The sequence below is a fragment of the Gavia stellata genome, chromosome 3 (assembly GCF_030936135.1).
Source record: "Gavia stellata isolate bGavSte3 chromosome 3, bGavSte3.hap2, whole genome shotgun sequence".
In the NCBI taxonomy this organism is placed as follows: domain Eukaryota; kingdom Metazoa; phylum Chordata; class Aves; order Gaviiformes; family Gaviidae; genus Gavia; species Gavia stellata.
The window spans coordinates 30,381,691-30,393,644 of record NC_082596.1 but is presented as its reverse complement, the minus strand read 5'-3'; positions in this window follow the sequence as shown (position 1 = coordinate 30,393,644).

The window sequence follows — 11,954 nt, the reverse complement described above, 5'->3', positions numbered from 1 at the left end:
TATCAGCACAGTTCAGTGAGAATTCAGGAATGAAATTGAGGGCAGAGTTTGATCCTTTGTATTAATCTAGAAATGTTCGAAGAATTGCTGAATTCCCATTGAGAATTAATATTTCACTTTATTAGAAGTGTATTTTGCTTAGTATAAAGCAGTTTCATTTTAAAAACCAAGTTCATGTCAGCAGAAACTAAAGTATTGATTGAATCCTGTTTACAAATGTTTTGGCATTGGCTTAATTTTATCAGAAGTTCAGCTTTTGATATTACGAGTGCAGCACTTGCAACGGTATTGATTTTAAGAGTCTCTTAGATCTTCTTTAAACTCCTGAATCTGTACATCTTCTCAACACAGAAAAATGTTTCTACAGAAAGTTCATAAGCAACTTTTTTTTTCTACTGTACTACGTCTTACATGTAAAATTTTTTCTTATATCCATACGCAGTTGATCTTAGTGTTGAGAAAATTTCAACACAAATAACTGAGACAAGAGTTTGAATCTTTCTACCTAAAAGCCATTGACTGTGATGTTTTAATCTCTTGTTATTGGGGCAATAAAACAAGATTAGTTGCCTGCACTTGAAATAACAGCTTTTGTGTCTTCAGAGAACCAATAAATTGACTTACATAAAAAAATTATTTCTGGTTTTATTTCTAATGCTGAGTGATGATTGGAAGCAACAAGAACTTACTAGAAAACCTTGCTACTCTTTTTTTTTTTGATACATATGCTTGTAATGCAAGGGTGGACAGACACTCTAGTAATGCACCTTTTCAGCTGTTGGAGTTTAGATTAATATCTCATCCTGGTTTCTGTGTATCCAATCAAACAGATCCTCAAAAATATGAGACATCAGAACAGTATCACTTGTTCTCTGTTTACAGGTACAAAAAAAAGTGTTTATGTCTTGCCTGGACACAAACATTCTCCTATATCTTCCCAAAATTCATACATCCATGTCTGATCTTGAATATCACTAACTTGGGTATGAATTTGGTTTCTTGCAAGAAGTACATGGATCAGTTACCTGAAGTGTTACATCATTCTGAAATTTCCTGATTAATTTATACCTTTTAAGCACACAAATGAAACTTGTTAAAGTGAAATAATATCTTAATTGCCCACAAAATCAGATACTGAGTGCACTTTGCTTTATTTGCATATTTCCTCTACTGCCTTTGAACAGCAGAATAGGCAGAAGTTTATCAACTACTGACATAGTAGTTCTGGTTCCAACAAGCAAACACATGCTTTGTATGTTGGCACAAAGGAAAACACTGTCTGAAATTTATATTACTCCCTCATGGATTTGCTCTGATTCCATTCTGTCTACAAACTATTACTACACAAAAGCATCAACCTCATTGCAAATATGCTTTACACTTTTGTTTTTCTCTTGAAGAATAAAGGGTACATAGTTTTGGTCCATTGCCTTTCTCTCTTCGATGAATAGCGCAGCTTAGTATTGATTACCTTGGTAACAAACTAAGAATATTTTATGTGGACTCTAATCCTGCTGCCTCATCTACATTAAATAGAGAAAAAAGCACATGGGCACTGATGAATTAAAAAAAAAAAATTACCCTAATCAGGGTGGTACACTAAATCCTTGACTACTTGAATGTATATGATGTATATATTAATTTCAGCAGGGCAGGCAAATGATTGAAATTAATTACCACCTATTAGGTTTTGACAGACACTGAAACCTTCCCAGCTTCCCACACCTCACAAAAGCAATTACTAGAAAATTAAAAGCTTATTCCTACAGTTTCAAAGGTTTTTTACTAACTGAAACAAGTTTCCCACCAGCTGTGGCCATCTTTCAGTCGGGTGTAAATTCATAACTGAACTGCGAATTCCTAGTACGACCCTTGGTATACAACCAGCTATGGTTATGCATTTCTACTACAAAATGAAAATAATATATATTAATTTTACTGTATCTCAAAGAAAGACTCTCCTGGATCTGCTTGCTGGTGTTTATCTGCTGAGTAATCACAGTTAAAGAATGTTCATATTGTCAGTGAGTTTAGCAAAATAAAACATCTATTTCTTCCTGAGGCATTTTGTCCCATGACTCACTCAGCAAAGGAAGCAGCTATACAGTGTGTGTTCCACCTCATCTATCTGCCTGTCATCTCAATGAATCCTGGCATTTATCGTTGTCAATATTGCAGCACAAAGCATGCATTCAGGAATTATTTTATTTCCAAAACCAAGAATTTGATAGAATGTATTGTAACATTCCCCCCCCCAAAAAAAGAGTACAGCTAATGTACAGCTAGTGATGAATTACAGATCAAATCGGACTCACCTTTTCTTTAAGAACATACTTTTAAAAGTATTTTCTTTTAGAACATACTTTTAAGAGTATTTTCTTTTCCGTTTAAGTACATATTGATTTGCAAAAATATGCAGTAAAACGAAATGGACCAGTTCAGGGTTATTTGTGAGGGAGAGACAGAAAGGCTGAAAAGTTTTGTGTTCATTAAAACACAGAGACAGATTTGAATACAGATGGAGACCTTGTGATATTATTAGGACAATGAACACCAACAGAGTATTGCTATTATAGAAAATTTTAGCTTTCTGTATTTGGACTGGACAGCAAAATACTTGCAAGAATGTGTAGAATCCACTTAATCCTGTATGTAACAAATGCCAGATTTCTTTCTCAGTTAATCATGAATCCAACAGGAGATTATGTGCTATGCAATTATAGTTTGGATTTCAGTAAACAAGTGTGTTTGTCCTTGAAATGAATCTTGCATTGATTATTGCAAGTTGCTTCCATTCAAATTAAAATAATTTAAGACAAAATTGTATCTTCAAAGCTTTTAATTTCAAAAAGGCAAGTATTCAGTATTTGTGTAAATACAAGTTAATGGAACTGAAAAATTCCATGCACTTAAATGAGGAAAACACTTGCTGTTCTTTAAAACAAAACTTCTAAAATCTCTGGTACTTAAATTCCAAACCACAGAAAAGGAATGCTGCACTTTTACTGATGAATAATGACCAAAAAGGCTGTTGGGAGTAATTGAAAGTAAGAAATGAAAAGGCAAATCATTAGCCAAGGAAAGTGTATCTTTGATGACAGAGATCATATAAGTAAAGTGAACTTTGTTAGAAGTCGTGTTGATTTTTACTTTTGAAAAAAATACATAGTAGGTGGAAAATCAGCCATGAAAAAGGAAGATGGGGAAGAAAGAAACACAACTTCTATGCAATCAGGATGAGGCAAAGATAATCTAAGTCTACGGTCTAAATGAATACCTCAATTTCAATACGGATGACTGTGAAGAACATGGGTGCAAATGAAGAAGGATTGATAGGAATATATATATGAGAATGAAAATTGTCATTAAGTGAGATGGTAAATTAAGTAGGACAGTAGAGCAAACTCCATCTAGTCGAAGGAGTTGTCTCTGCTTCAGAAAACTGAAAAGATTGGCATAATAAATTGCAATACTTCTGTTAAGAACTCTGTTTAACAAGATCTCCCTGGAGATGACATCCTGTCTTTCTAGGAGAAAATCCAACAGGAAGGCTGGAAGTGATGTTGCCAACAGGTATGAAGAAGAAGTGGTTGCACTACTGTACCATACCTGGACTTAGCACAAGCAGGAGCACTTACACAGAATGCTATCTCTACAGGAATTCTTGAAGTAAGTCTCACTGATTCTGCCACTGATTTTCCAAGCCAGAGGTTTACATTAACTCATGCTTTTGCAATTCTGTTATACCATTGGTAAGCAGAATATATAGTAGGTGTTAGGAAAAAATATGCCTTTGGTGAATTTGAGTAGCACTCTGTCACTCTTTTACTGTTACTAGAATCTTGCAGAAGATTTGTAAGAAAACTGTCGAAGAACTCAAAACTCCTTCCTGGAGTTAGACCAGCTTCCTCGCTGGGCTAGAGCAGTGAGACCATGGGCCAGTTCTCTCAGACCTGTATGGTGGCAATAATAAAGATTCATTGGATTAAGATTTTTAATTCTTCCAATTCGTCCCACTATTTTTTTTTTTTTTTTACTGACATTCCCACTACTCATCCTACCTTTATCCCATAGACAATGCAAACATCCTTACTGAAAACTGAAGTGAAGGATGCTGCTTCTTGCCGGGCTTTTAATGTTCATTTTCACAGGCCACACGGTGGAGCCAGTTCCTCAACATTCACATTTCTGATACCACTTCCAGCTAAGAGGCGGCCTGAGCTGCCACACAGTGCAGATTCCTCTAGTCCAGCAGGAATAACTAAATAAGCATTGAAACAAATGCAGCTTATCCAAGTTATTCTTGAGCTGTAGGATCCTGTGTTTAAATAAATGTTGATACTAATGGATTGGTATCCATTTCTACCTAAAAAGCTTTTACATTTTGCCTGCATGTTTATTAATGCAAAGTCTATGTATGTAACTGTTTTTGCTTCTATAGGCTGAGAAGAGTCCAGCTAATTCTATTTCTGAAGTCCCAAAGAATCCTGTCACAAGGTAAGAGGAACTACAGATGAAAATCTCCCACTGATATGCACCAAACTGGTGGCTGATTTGAGTAATTATGAGACCAGGACTGCAGGACACATTGCCCTGCACACTAGTAATAGCCTATCGGACTAGCTTTTTCAGTCTACATAGTCCTTTTCTCTCTGCACATGGTGTCTTAATCATCCTTCATGGTTATGATATAATTTTTCCACTGAACTAAAGACCAGACATTTCCATTAAAGTTGGCTTCTTTCAGAGAACAGTGATTTTTTTTTCTGAACGCTGCAGGCTGCCCGCCATTAAGCCCCAATTTAAGAGTTCCCACAGTTTTGTGCATTGTCTGTGTAATAAATCTCTGTTGGAGTAGGAGTATAACCAAGGAATAGTGTTTCTTGTCAGACATCATTAAGCAACAGATGGCATCAATGTCTGCAGCATACCTAAATTTATAGCTAAACAAATGCTACTGACCCTTGAATAAACAGATGAAAGTTGATTTGTTGCCCAACAGTGTGTAAGACCTATAATTGAAACACTGATTTCATTGTCTCTGTTGGGAAAGGTAGGGGATGCAAATTTAGAAACAATACTTTCCATGCCTAATGTCTTAGGCACTTTGCTATAACTTCCACTACTGAAAAATTCTGAAAAAGGCATGGAGTAGTGTAATCTAAATAAAGTTGAGGATATGGAACATGTCTTCTGCCTTTAAAGTAGTAATTGTGCTAGGACTTAAAGAGAATATGGTACAGTATTAATTAACAGTGAAAATAATTATGTTCTTATACTGATGTCCATCATCAGACTATTTCTATGCCACTCTAAGAATTCCCATAAAATATTTTGAACGTTCCCAACCAGAGTTCCCATATGTGCTTCCCATAGCCTTAAAAACCAAAAATCATGTTTGCTGTTTATACAGGTGTCTCCTCCTCCTCTTAGAGGTGATGGGGAGCAAAAGTCTAATGCAAGGAATCTTGCCTGGCAGTTCTTTATGAAAGCAACTTCTTGCTGGACCCTGATTGTGACCTTTTACTCAGGGATATGATCCGAGTTACACTGAGTTTTGCTTTCTGTTGCTTTATATTCCAATCAATTTGAACTTTTAATGGTTAATATTTAATAGCATAAAATAATTAAAATTGTATTAGTTAAATTTAATAAAAGCAAGCATTGCCAGTCAATAGTAATTTTTGGAAATCTGACAAAATCTGCTGCTCGTGCTACTTTGCTGAGCTCGGCTGTCCTAGTTACTCTCTGTCATCCATGCTGGAAGCACGGTGTTCACTTGTCACAGGATCTGACTGAAGGGTTAGCCATTTTTAAACAAGTTTCTGGTATTCGCTTGCTCTGTAATTCTCTAAATGCTGAAGCAACACTACATAACAGCTTTCTTTTTTTTCTTCTGTTTCTTGTTGTATTGAAACGTCTTTCATCAGGAAATGAAGTCCCATGATTCAGAAAAGATTTGCCTGGCCTGGCACCACTACATGTAGAACCATAAAACTTCAAGTTAAACAGTGGATCCATTTCTGAATACCTGCATTTGTGTCTTCATATTACAGGATTGTAAGGTCCAGTTCATAATACACCTGTTCAAGTGAGTAGCCTCTTCACTTGGTAATATTTACTGTGACTGAGCTGTTGAATAAAAGACATCCCCTAAAACTTGTTGCCTGGATAGACGTCATGAATGTAAGTGTACATATTTCCATGTCAGCAAGGGAACTCAAGAATACCTTATGGAGCAGGAAAAGGAGAAGATTAATTCCATTTATGCATGCATAGAGAAAAATTCGTGACCGGTAAATAAGCATCATAGCAATGCATGGTTATAACCAGTCAGAAGAAAACACACTGTTGAACATCTCCTTGCCTCATCTTCTGACTCACTGTCTGATGCACAAAAAATGTCAAGCTTCCCTAGTTGGAATTGGTGAAGCGAATATGTGAGAACATTCACATAATCTTAAACTAGGGTGTGGAGTTTTGCCAAACAGCCCAGACGGATAGGGCACAAGGCAGTATTACCTGCAGAAAGATTTCCCATCTACTCCTTGCCACTGGGAATCTTTGTATAATCCATCTATCCTGTTAGTGTTTGTTGGAATTTATGATCTGGCTTTGGTTTTTCCATCACTATATGGACACTTAGTTAAAGCATAGAAATGACTTCATTATTTACACTTACTCCATTTGGAATATGCCCCCAGTTGCACGTGGGGAAGGAAATGGCATGGCCTTCACCATAACAGAAGCTAAATCCAACTCCATATACATAATTACACTGGCCACAGCCCAGAAACCCCTCTTGCTTATGTTTCCATAATAACCTATGGCTCAGTGTTATGTATCCAGCATCAGGTCTTGCTGTGGACATGGTTCCTCCTCTTGCTTCTCTATCTATATGTACTTTGTAAGATCTACAGAGTATTTTGCCAGTCTGTCTCAATGGCTATCTATCTTACTGCTTAACTTGTGCCAGGCTTTTCTACAGCAGCAGGATCTGTTCTAGAGTTTGCTCTCATGATTTTTTTTTTCCTTTAAATTTTGGCAGGATTTTGGGGGGGGCCTTCCATCATCAATCTTTCTCCTGGTGATGCTTTCTTGCTTACCTATGTCTGGCCTAGAAAAGCGTGCTTCTCTTTGCACAGGAGATGGTCACTGCAGGCTGCAAACTGTACTTTGTCTTGCATTACCAACACCACTACTGAAGTGATACAAGCTGTGACCCTGAACCTAATGTGGTCCTCTGTCCATCTAGTAATACACTTCTTGAGCATGCTTTGGTTGTTCAACATAGCCTGGTGTATATTCAATGAAGCAAACCTGTTGGCTCTGACACGTAAACACGGGTGATGTGTGTGCATGTGTGCCCGCACTCATGAAGAAGCAAATATTTTCCAGGGCTTTGAAAGGAATTGAAAGGTAGCAGTCAAAACAATGCAGTCAACAGAAATGGCTGGATGGCATTCACAAAGTATCCAAATGAACTCACAATTATGTGTTGTAGCTGCACTGGTCTGCAAAGTGGGTAGATGGGAACATATGCTGAAATACAGCAAGTGTTTTACCCAGGGTTCCAGCCACGAGTGCCAACACATTTTTAACATTCACCTAGATGTGTTTACTTGGTTTTTTTTTTCTAGTTCATCCACATATAAAAAACCTTTACCTAAGAATGTGACAAAATTACTGATACTAACAAAATTCGCATTTTTTTCTTGTTTCAGTGTAGATTTTTGTTTATGTGGACTTTTAAATAAGGTAAGTGGTGGAGCAGAGTATGCCATAGCACCTCTGGGATTTTGTAGATAAGTAGCAATAAAAATACAATAATTCCTGGCAGAAAGATATTTTATAGACCTATCTACTCTTAATCCGTAAGTATCAGATTCTGCTCTTTGACAATAGAAGCTGTGGAGAAAAATGGTGATTGTGACACAACAGCAATAAAATTTAACTCAGTATGTTGTTCTTTTTATTTTGGCAGACAAAGATCTGGCTGTTGATAAGTTTCCATTCATGCCTACCATGTTTTCCATAGTCTGGCACGAATTTCAGTGAAGTGGAAGGCATATGACAAACTGGCTTCTTGGCTGTGACATGTCACACCAACTATGGCATGCTCAATGAAAAGCACCGTGTCAATGTCTTTTGCACACTGCCAGGCGTGCTATGCGCAATCAGCTGCAAAACAATATGGCACTTTCTGGAGCTTCTTTTTTGTTGTATTATTTTCCACAAATTCCTAATTAAAATAGAAGGTATTTTATATAAATATTTGTACTAGGCACAAAACAATCATTCCAAAACTCTTCTGTAATATGTTGCAATCGTTCCTCAGTCAGCGTGCTGATTTAACCACAGCCAAAACCAAGCACCACACAGCCGCTCACTCACTCCCCTCAGGGTGGGATGGGGGAGAGAATCAGAAGGGTAAAAGTGAGAAAACTCATGGGTTGAGACAAAGACAGTTTAACAGGTAAAGCAAGGCTTTACTTTTGCCGTGCAGGCAAGCAAAGCAAAACAAGGAATTCATTCACTGCTTCCCATTGGCAGGCAGGTGTTCGGCCATCTCCAGGAAAGCAGGGCTCCATCACGCGTAACAGTTGCTTGGGAAGACAAACGCCATCACTCTGAATGTAGCCCCCTTCCTTCTTCTTCCCCCAGCTTTATATGCTGAACATGACATCATATGGTACGGAATATCCCTTTGGTCAGCTGGGGTCAGCTATCCCAGCTGTGTCCCCTCCCAACTTCTTGTGCACCCCCAGCCCACTCACTGGTGGGGTGGTGTGAGAAGCAGAAAAGGCCTTGACTCTGTGTAAGCCCTCCTCAGCAGTAACTAAAGCATCCCTGCTTTATCAACACTGTTTCCAGCATAAATCCAAAACACAGCCCCATACTAGCTACTATGAAGAAAATTAACTCTATCCCAGCTAAAACCAGCACAGTCAGGCACTGAGGTGAAACAGAATTAAAGCAGGCGTATCTCTTAGCCTGCACTACTGACTGAACAAATCCAGCGCGCTCAGCTTCTCCTTGCCTGCCATGTGCTCCAGCCCCCTAACTGTCTTGCTAGCCTGCCACTGCACTCGCAACACTTATTCGATGTCTTTCTTGTACTAGCAGGCTCAAAATTGGATTCCAGAACCAGTTGCATGAGTGTTGAAGACAGGGAAATTACCACTGCCATCAGCCTGCTGGCTACGCTCTTGTTAATGCAGCTCAGTGTGGACCAACAGCAAGGGCACACCTCTGACTCATGTTCCACCTGTTGTCCACCAGGATCTCCACGCCCTTTTGTGCAACGCTGCCTGCTGGCCAGTGGGCCCCCAGCACGTCCTGGTGCAGGGAGGTTGGTCCTCCCCAGGTTCAGGACTTTGCACTGCCTTTGTTGGACTGCTTGAGGCTCCTGTCAGCCCATTTCTCCAGCCTGTCTGGGTTCCTCTGGATAGCAGCCTGTGATTTCACCCTTGAACTTGCTGAGGGTGTACTTTGTCCCAGTGGTCAGGTCATTAAAGTTCTGCCAGTAAATAAAACAAATGAAATTTCACTCCAGAATGAAAATGGATACTCTACTGGACCAAATCTTCATAGTATCTGAATACATAGCTACCTTAATTTCATTCAAATTAGCGTAATCTCTTTGACTTGCCTCTTTGTTTTTGATCATAGATGTACAAAGTTTCAAGGATGGGGACTCTACATATACTGCAGGATTGTACCAATGCATTACTGCTTTTACTGGACATACTATTGACCTTGCCATTGGCTCTTTTCGCTTCTCCACTCACAGACTTTGTAAGCTGCCTTCCTTTTCTCCTTCCTTTTTTATGGACTCCTGGCAACCAGCCCATCTTCAATCATGCAAATAATTCTTGTGCCACAAATCTTTTTCCATCTTTTTCTTCACTGCTGCCCCTTCCTATTCAGTCCCCTTTCTCTTTTCTGCCTGGCCCCAGAATTTATATCAGTCTCTGTTATCCTTTTCCCATACTCAGCTCCCATTCTCTTTACAGCAAGGGCTCCATATGTCCCTTGCTCAGGCTATTTTGTCACACAATAGAGGTTTCATATCCCTCTTCTTCCCTTTATTTCCCTCTTCTTTTTTCTTGCCTAGCCAATAAATCACTCAGTGATTTATCAGTAAAGATGCCTAATTGGGAAGATGAATAGGGAAAACACTTAGTTTATAGCTGAGCAGTACGGTATTAACTGGTGTGACCAGCTGGCTGTTTATTTGATCTGCAGAAAACTGCAGAGGTATTTAAGCTGCTAGAGTGCTGTGGTGCTCCTCATTCCATAGTTACTGCATTACTTCCAAGCAGACAGACAGAGAAATGACATCAAGATGATGTCATAAAGCTTGGCCAGCTGGTTTATGTGATCCTGATCCCAACAGATTTTTCCAATATGCTGCAGTTCTGTAGTTGGATCTTTCTAGGCTAGTTTTAGGCAAGCTCATATATATCAAGTAGCATGTACTAAAATGCCTCCCTTTTGTCAGCACAACATTTCACTCGTATTTTTATTCTATTGCATATGTTCATTTCTCAGATTTACTGAATAACATGCCTACTGTACAAATTACCTGTAGCACTGTAGCTGATCAGCAGTTCAGTAAGAGGGCTTTCCTAGTAGCTAATAATACTGGGATTTTCTTCCTTTCGGATGCTTTTCATGTATAGATATGAGACTAAGCTGACACTTTCTGAGTATATCCTTTTGAAAAGCAGTGCTTCAGTCACTCCCTTAAAAGAGCGTGTCATTGCCATTAGCAATATTTTTGATTATTTTTTAAGATGAAATATGAAATCCTTACGTTATCATTTCCATCTACATTTTATCATCAATACACCACTATGTTGAGTTGCAATAATGAAATGACAAATGGGAAAATATTGTCTACTTAGTATTTCTTAAGCCAATTACTTTTCTGGGTGTGACCAGCTGATTTTCAAGTTTTGGGGGGTTTCATATACAATAAAGGTCAAATAACTGAAGTATTTGTGCATCTTCCTTTCTTCAAGTAAAATTACAGATAACTTTGTCAGCTTTCGTTAAAAGCAGCTGATAGCCATTCTTGTGACGTATGACTTCATTGCTCTCTTCTGGTGATCCGCAAAATATCCAGAGGACCTTCAGCTCTCAAATTCTCTCTGCTTAAGCTGCTATGTATACTTACCACCAAGTTTCACATTTAAAGGCTCTGGATGCAATCTCTGAAGATGGAGTGAAACACATGCCATAGTCTCATTGCTTACAATTTGGGAACCACAGATAGGTTGGACAACTTACCCACAGATCTCTTATCTGTTCCTTCTGCTCTGTATTCCATTTTGTAAATACTATATTAAAAGTTTATTTTGGGGATGAAACAGATGTAAATGGGTGAGTTAGCATTCTCAGTCTCTTGCAGAAGCAATTCAGTATTACAAATATAGATATAACTCTAGAGAAGTAAGCATGGCCTTAGTAAGCATGGCCTTAGTAAGCATAGCCTTTTGGCAAAGGCTCAACTCTTGGGAGCAATGCTTTTCCATTGCCTTGTTCTCCCTCATACAAACAAAGTAGGGATGAGGAGGAAGAGGCAAAGAGAAAAGGAAAGAATTACTGTCTGGGAAGAAATGCTTGAATTAAAGATGCAGTATGTATCAGTGTTTATATGAATAAGCCAAAACTGGGGTTGGCGTACGCTACATAATTGGCAGGCGTGTGATCAAAGATAAGTCTGATCTTGTAATTGCTATTGATCTGCCTCATAATGGAATAAGGAAATTTTCTGTTTTAATACTGGACTTTCTCAATCACTCTTTATATTTCTTTCTTCACTTAGTTCTGAAAAGAAAACATGCATGGAACAAGATTCTTTAGATGAGAATCCTGTAATAACCTAATGCAGCAGGAGCTGATTCTTCTTAGACCTCATAACAGGAATTACAAATGTACCACAGAAA